This window comes from Loxodonta africana, chromosome 3 (genome assembly GCF_030014295.1).
Source record: "Loxodonta africana isolate mLoxAfr1 chromosome 3, mLoxAfr1.hap2, whole genome shotgun sequence".
NCBI classification, from domain to species: domain Eukaryota; kingdom Metazoa; phylum Chordata; class Mammalia; order Proboscidea; family Elephantidae; genus Loxodonta; species Loxodonta africana.
The window spans coordinates 21,164,020-21,172,834 of NC_087344.1; the positions used below are offsets into that span (position 1 = coordinate 21,164,020).

Below are 8,815 nucleotides of genomic sequence, written 5' to 3' on the forward strand. Positions count from 1 at the left end.
CTGTGACGGGAGCTGCTGTGAGTAGCCAGTCAGTCAAAGGGGAGTTTCCTTGGCCATGTGGCCTGCATGGAGTGTGGGCAGATGTTCTGACAGCCCTCAGGAGCTTTTACTCATTCTGGATCCTGCAACTAACTCCTAAACTTCTGACCTCAGGCTCTTGGGACTTGAGCTATCAGCTTGCCTGTGGTCTTGCCTGCCAATCTTGGGATTCATCGAAATTTACAGCCTGTGAGCAACAGCCTTGCTGTCCAACCTGCTGATCTTGGGTTTGCCAGTCCCTGCAGCTATGTGAATAGGAGAAGCCTCTATCTTGACTGATGAGCATGGAAGATTACAGCCTCTACAACCACGTGACATAAATCTCTTGACATAAATCTCTGTCTATGTATATATTTATACGCTTTATTGGTTTTCCTTCTCTAGAGAACACAGTCTAAGATATTTGGTACTGAGAGTGTTTCTAGAGTAACAAAATTGTAAGCATGAGTTTTCTAAATTGCTTCTCAAGTCTGATTACTCCTAAAGATGTGATGACTCTACTTTCAGTAGCAAAGAGGGCACTGCTAATCCATGGCATGAGATGGCAATTCAAATATGCAAAATACCACCACCAATAACAGATCAGGTATTGGTGAAAGGCAAGGTTCTAGGTGACTGCATGCATGATACCTTTCTACAATTTGGTCATAATGAGAAGCATAAGGAAGCTGGGTGGTTGGTCCCACTTTTGCTAAACAAACTGATGAAAGAGATGAGCTTAGGGTTTCGGAGTCAAAGCTCAACGGTTGTATAAATGACCTCAAAGTTTCCACTTGTGCTTTGAAAGAAAGCCCTATTTCTTATAGTAACAGAGCTGATATTGCCAAAAACCAAATGCAGAGTTGTATTGTAAGAGTGGCTGAATTGCAACACCAATTCAACTGCCAACCTTGAGAGTTGTCTGAAGTTAAAGTGAGAGCATTGATTGGGAAGAAATGGGATCCTGATTCCTGGAATGGGGATATATGGGCAGATAATCAAGACGCTGGAGACACTAAGCCCGTAAATTCTGCTCAATCACTCCTTCCAACAGAACAATTAGCCCCTCCGCTTCTAGCTATTGAGATTAATCCAGCTGCACCTAAGGCACCCATGTTGAGTCATCGCTTGGGACATTGCCTGAGGCAGACACTTTACAAGACAATGCTGAATGTCCTCAAACATTTCCCCACTGATTTAGGCTTCTAGACCTATAATTAGACTTAAGCCCTAGTGAGCCCCAAGTGATGAAGTGCAAAGTGTGACCCAGGAGGAGGTGTGCTACACTCCAAAAGAACCACTTGACTTTTCTAATATATAGAAACAGAAACCTTAGGAATATGTGTGGGAATGAATATAAACTGTGAATAATGGTGCAAGGAACATAAAAATGAATCAGTCTGATTTAATTGATATGGGTTCACTAGGCACAGATTCTTTATTCAGTGTTTCAGCTCGAGAAGTTAGGAAAGGATTTAATAGTTTATTTGATTGAGTCAATGAAGCATGGATTACATGGTGGCCTACACCAAATCAAGTTGAAGTGCCAGAACTGCCTTGGTGTACTGTAGAAGATATCCAAAGGCTTAGGGAAATCAGCATGCTAGAGTGGATTTATGAGTTTAGATCCACAGACTCACATACTGAGTAAGCAAAAGACACACCTTTTACCACAGCTGTGAGAAACAACTTTGTGAAGGGAACCCCAGCATTCTTGAAGACTGCAGTGATGGCTATTTTATGTAAGTCACATGTGACAGTGGGAACTGCCCTAACAGAATTAAGACACCTAATTACAATGGGGCTGGTTGGACTCTTTGGTGGTAGGGGCCAAGTGGCGGCACTCAATAAATAAAGAAAATGTGGACAGAGTTACTGTAATGGCCAGCAGAGTCAAAGCAGTAATCAGAATAATCTGACTTGTATGAACTTTCAGTGTTTGGTACTTAGTTATGGTGGGCCAAGGAGTGAGATAGATAGGAAATCTAGTAAACATTTATTTGATCTGTATCACTGGATGAATTCTAGGTCAAGTGAACAGCAGTCTAACTCAAATCACCAGAATAGAGAGTCATGGCCCTTCAATCAATTCCCACACTTGAGAAAGTTTACAAACCCACAACCCCTTGATTGAAGGAGAGGCTGGATCCCCTTGAGGAAGGACTCCAATACACAGTCAAAAGCTTGTACTGTTAGCCTTTGTCCCAGCCTTCCCCAAAGGGGTCTATGGCCTTTCACAAGAGTGACTATTGATTGGGAAAAGGAAATAATCAGACTTTCCAGAGATTACTTGATAATAGCTCTGACTTGACGCTAAATCCAGGAGACTCAAAATGTCACTATAGCCCACCAGTCAGAGTGGGGGCATATGGAGGTCAGGTTATTAATGGAGTCTTAGCTTATGTCCATCTGACAGTAGGTTCTGTGGGTCCCTGAACCCATCCTGTAGTGATTTCCCCAGTTCCAGAATGCATAACTTGAATAGATACACTCAGCAATTAGCAGAACTGCCACATTGGATTCCTGACAGATGCACTAAGGGCTATTATGGTAGGAGAAGCCAAATGGGAGCCATTAGACCTGCCACTACCTGGGAAAACAATAAACCAAAAGCAATGCCACATTCCTGGAGGGATTGCAGACATTAATGCCACCATTAAGGACTTGAAGGATGCAGGGGCGGTGATTCCCACCTCATTCACGTTCAACTTGCCTATTTGGTTTGTGCAAAAGACAGATGGATCTCAGAGAATGACAGTGGATTATTAGATACTTATCCAGGTGTTGACTTCAATTTTAGCTGCTATTCCAGATACAGTCTCATTGCTTGAGCAAATTAATACATCTCCTGATACCTGGTGTGTAGCTATTGATCTGACTAATACCTTTTCTCCATACCTGTTTTTAAGGACCATCAGAAGCAGTTCGCCTTTAACTGGCAAGGCCAGCAATACACTTTCAGTTGCCTGTCTCACAGCTACATCAGGTCTCCAGCCCTGCATCATAATTTAGTCCACAGGAAGCTTAATCAACTTTCGCTTCCACAAGATGTCACACTGGTCCATGACATTGATGACATTGTGCTGATTGGACCTAGTAAGGAAGAAGTGTCAATGACTCTGGACTTATTAATAAAACATTTGTGTGCTAGGGTGTGGAAATTAATCCCACAAGAATTCAGGCACCTTCCACCTCAGTGAAATTATTAGGGGTCCAGTGGTGTGGGGAATATCGAGATATTCCTTCTCAAGTGAAGAAAAGTTTTTTGTATGTGGCTTCTCCCAGAACTAAAAAGGATGCACAACACCTAGAGGGCTTCTTTAAATTTTGGAGCAGCATATTCTTCATTTGGGTGTGCTACTCCAGTCTATTTACTGAGTGACTCATAAAGCTGTTAGTTTTGATTGGTGCCCAGAACATGAGAAGGTACTACAACAGGTTCAGGATGCTGTGCAAGCTTCTCTGCTGCTTGAGCCATATGATCTGGCCGACCCAATGGTGCTTGAAGTAACGATGGCAGAAAGAGAAGCTGTTTGGAGTCTTTGATAGACCTCTGCTGGTGAGTCACAGTGCAGACCCTTAGGATTTTGAAGCAAAGCCCTGCCATCCTCTGCAGATAACTAGTGTCCTTTTAATAAACAGCTTTTGGCTTATTATTGGGCCTCAGTAGAGACTGAGTGCTTAACTATGGGACACCAAGTCACCATGTAGCCTGAGCTGCCCCTTATGAACTGGGTGTTGTCTGACACACAAAAGTCATAAAGTTAGACATGCACAGCAGCACTCCATCATTAAATGTAAGTGGTACATACTAGATCGGGCCTGAGCAGGACCTGAAGGCACAAGCAAATTACACGAGGAAGTGGCCCAAATACTCATGGTTTCCACTCCTGTCACATTACCTTCCATTTCCCAGTCTGCGCCTGTGGCCTCAAGGAGAGTTCTTTATGACCAGTTGACTGAGCAAGAGAAAACTCATGCTTGGTTTACAGATGGCTCTGCGCGATATTCAGTCACCACTAGAAAGTGGACAATAGCAGCACTACAGCCCCTTTCTGGGACCTCCCTGAAGGACAGTGGTGTAGGGAAATCCTCCCAATGGGCAGAGCTTTAATTAGTCCACCTGGTTGTTCACTTGGCTTGGAAGGAGAAATGGCCAGATTTGCGATTTTATAGAAATTCACGGGCTGTGGCCAATGGTTTTGCTGGATGGTCAGGAACTTGGAAAAAACATGATTGGAAAATTGGACACAAGTATCTATGGGGAGGAAACCCAGGTGGCGTAGTGGTTAAGTGCTATGGCTGCTAACCAAAGGGTCAGCAGTTCGAATCCACCAGGCACTCCTTGGAAACTCTATGGGGCAGTTCTACTCTGTCCTATAGGGTCGCTATGAGTCGGAATCGACTCGATGGCACTGGGTTTGGTTTGGGTTTTGGTTATCTATGGGGAAGATGTATGTGGATAGACCTCTCTGAATGGGCCAAAGAAGTGAAGATATTTGTGTCTTGTGTGTCACAAAGGGTGAGCTCTGCAGAGGAAGATTTTAACAATCCAGTGATTAGGATGACTTGTTCTGTGGAAATCAGTCATCCTCTTTCGCCAGATACTCCCATCATTGCTCAATGGCCTCATGAACAAAGTAGCCCTGGTGGCAGGGATGGAGGTTATGCATGGACCCTGCAACATGGACTTCCACTCACCAAGGCTGACTTGGCTACAGCCACTTCTTAGTGCTCAGTCTGCCAGCAGCAGACACCAACACTGAGTCCCTGATATGGCACCATCCCTCACGTTGATCAGCCAGCAAACTGGTGGCAAGTTAATTACATTGGAGCACTTCCACTGTGGAAAGGGTAGCATTTTTTCTTACTGGAATAGACACCTACTCGGGATATGGATTTGCCTTCCCTGAATGCAATACTTCTGTCAAAACTATCATCCATGAACTTACAGAATGCATTATTCACCATCATGGTATCCTTCATAGCATTGCCTCAGATCAAGGGACACACTTCGCAGCAAATGAAGTGCAGAAGTTTGCCCATGTTCATGGAATTCACTGGTCTTACCATGTTCGCCACCATCCTGAAGCAGCCAGCTTGATAGAACGATGAAATGGCCTCCTAAGGACACAATTACGGCAACAGATTGGTGTCAATACCTTACGGGGTTGGGACAATGTTCTGCAGGAGGCTGTATAGGCTCTAAACCAGTGCCCAGTATGTGGTGCTGTATCTCCCATGGCCAGGATTCATGGGTCCAGGAATCAAGGGGTGGAAATGGGAGTGGCACCACTCATTATTGCCCCTAGTGACACACTCATAAGATTTTTACTTCCTCTCCCTGAGACCTTACGCTCTGCAGGTCTAGAGGTCTTAGTTCCAAAGGGAGGAATGCTCCCACCTGGAGACACAACACTGATTCCATTGAACTGGAAGCTAAGAATGCCACCTGGCCACTTTGGGCTCCTTATTCCTGTGGATCAACAGGCAAAGAAGGGGGTTACTATACTGGCTGGTGTGACTGATCTTGATTACCAAGAGAAAATCAGGTTGATATTACATAATGGAGGTAAGAAGACTATGTCTGGTATGCAGCAGATTCCTTAGGCCACTTAGTACTACCATGCCTGGTTTTTAAAGTCAATGGAAAACTACAGCAACCCAATTTCAACAAGCCTACTAATGGCCCACACCCTTCAGGAATGAAGGTTTGGGTCACCCCACTGGCAAAGAACCCCGACTAGCTAAGGTACTTGCTAAGAGCAAAGTGAACACAGAATGAATGGGTCATGGATGGTGGAAGACTCTAGTTCTCAATACCAGTTATGGCCGTGTCATCAGTTGCAGAAACAGTGACAGTAATTGTTCTGCATATTACTGTTTTTTATGTGTGCTTCAAATATTTTTTGTTTTTTTTTCATTTATAACATATAAGAGGTAAACAGGGCTAGTGCTTTTTTGGTCGTATGTGTGTTCATTGTATCATGCTAGGTGCACGTTTGACTTTATAATTGTCTTTGTTCAGAGATTATGTATGGTTTAAGGACATGTGTGCAGGTGCCAAGTTGACAAGGGGTAGACTGTGATGGTTAAGATTGTCTGTCAACTTGGAGGGGCCATGATTCTCGGTGTTTGGCAGTCATGTGCTGTTGCGGTCACTTATCTATTGAGATTTGATTTGTGATCACGCCCATGATTGGAACAGTTGTGAGTAGCCAGTCAGTTGAAGGGGAGTTTCCCTGGCCAAGTGGCCTGCATGGAGTGTGGGCAGATGTTCCGGCAGCCCGCAGGAGCTTTTACTCATTCTGGATCCTGCAAGTAACCCCTAAATATCTGACCTCAGATTCTTGGGACTTGAGCTACCAGCTTACCTCCGGTCTTGCCTGCAGATCTTGGGATTCATCGAACTTTACAGCCTGTGAGCAACAGCCCTGCTGTCCAACCTGTTGAACTTGGGTTTGCCAGTCCCTGCAGCTACGTGAATCAGGAGAAGCCTCTAACCCACCCACAGACTTGGGACATTACAGCCTCTATAACCTTGTGGGTCATTTCCTTGATATAAATCTCTCTATATACATACATATATTTATATCCTTTATTGATTTTGCTTCTCTGGAGAAGCTGTCTTAAGACACCCACCAATGAATTATTCAACCCAAGATGTCAGTAGTGTTGAGGTTGAGAAACCTGGGTCTAGAATGTTAAGGAATAATATTAAAAATATTATCTATAACATCCCAGCCATTTTCTATTATTTTGTCATGGCATTGAAAATATTATCCAAAATAAATCTCATAGTCTTTTGTCATCATTTGGTGTTTCTTATTTTTTTCATATCACTTTCCACAATTCAAATATTTTTGTCGGTTCACTTGTTCATTTTCTTTCTTCTCCACTGGAATGTAAGCTATATAAGAACAGCAACTATTTTTTCTTCATGACTTTATCCCCAGCACATAAAACACAGTAGACTCTCAACAAACATTGGTTCTATAAAATGAATGTATTAGTAAATCTCCTGGAAGCCTAAGGCTGAAAGAGATTGAAAATAAAACAAATAGGACAGATATTCTTCCTACTCTAATTAAATGTTTACGAATAGGCTAATTTTTTCCAAATACTATTAAGATGCCATCCCAATGATACGGATATGTCTTACAGGATATATTCAGAACTTCTGGAGTTGTTTTAATCAATCATTCAATATAAAAGAAGATAGAGCATCAGGGCATTCTCCTTATCTACCTGTTTCCTATACAGTTTTGGAAAGGAGGTCATTACTGGAGAAGACTAGAAAAAAATATACAATATTGCTTTCTAAAATATTTATGGACCTGGAGCACTGCCTGACTTCTATGTCATTGGGATGCCATATGTTCAACACAATCTAAGATCCTTCTGACCAAATGCCTCTGTCTTTGTAGTACATGACCCTCTAAAACTGGATTGGGGTGATGATAGTACAACTCAATAAATTTATTTAAACCATTGCATTGTATCCTTTCACCATACGTATTCAACCAGTATGCTGAGCAAATAATCTGAGAAGCTGAACTGTATAAAGAAGAATGGGGCATTAGGATTAAAGGAAGACTCATTAACAACATGTATTATGCAGATGACACAACCCTGCTTGATAAAAGTGAAGAGGACTTGAAGCACTTACTAATGAAGATCAAAGACCACAGCCTTCGATATGGATTATAGCTCAACATAAAGAGAACAAAAATTCTCACAACTGTACCAATAAGCCACATCATGATAAGCAGAGAAGAGACTGAAGTTGTCAAGGATTTTATTTTACTTGGATCCACAATCAACTTCCATGGAAGCACCAGAGGAGAAATCAAAAGACTCATTGCATTGGGCGAATCTGCTGCAAAGGACCTCTTTACAGTGTTGAAAAGCAAAGATGTCACCTGAAGACTAAGATGCACCTGACCCAAGCCATGGTATTTTCAATCACCTCATATGCATGTGAAAGGTGCACAATGAATAAGGAAGAATGAAGAAGAATTGATGCATTTGAACTGTGGAGTTGGTGAAGAATATTGAATATACCATGGACTGCCAAAAGAACGAACAAATCTGTCTTGCAAGAAGTACAACCAGAACGCTCCTTAGAAGCAAGGCTATCGAGACTGTCTTACATACTTTGAACGTGTTGTCAGGAGGGAACAGTCCCTGGAGAAGGACATCATGCTTGGTAAAGTACAAGGTCAGTGGAAAAGAGGAAGACCCTCAACAAGATGGAATGACACAGTGGCTGCAACAATAGGCTCAAGCATAACAACAATTGTGAGGATGGCGCATGACCGGGCAGTGTTTCATTTTGTGGTACATTGGGTGGCTACGAGTAGGAACCGATTCCAGGCACCTAACATCAACAACAACATTGGATTAAACAATGGGTTGACTTCATGGTATGCAAATCATACATCAATAAAGCTTTAAAAATAATTTTTGAGAAAGCTTATACAAGGTGAGTTGAAAATACTTTTGTTTACAACAGATTCTAGTACATATCAATATGATTATGCTTACTACTCAGAATTGAAATCTTCTTTCTTTCCTTTTTTTTATACCTGTCTGGTCTTTTCCTCACTTTGTACATAAAAAAATAATTTTTTTTTTATTGTACATAGCAGACAATAAATACACAGTTGTTTAAACTTCATGGAATCAAAGTGAATTGAAGCCACATCAAACAAGTCTTTTCCCACTAACGAATTATGATTTTTTAGTTAATTGTTTCTTCGGAGTTTTGTTTTGGCCCCAAAGTCCCCAGTTCCTT

General features: G+C 42.2%; 1 pseudogene; it reads left to right on the forward strand.

Annotated features, from left to right (window-relative positions):
• The first annotated feature begins 1,816 nt into the window (after positions 1 to 1,816).
• Positions 1,817 to 6,968, forward strand: LOC111751485 (uncharacterized; annotated as a pseudogene).
• The last annotated feature ends 1,847 nt before the right edge of the window (positions 6,969 to 8,815 follow it).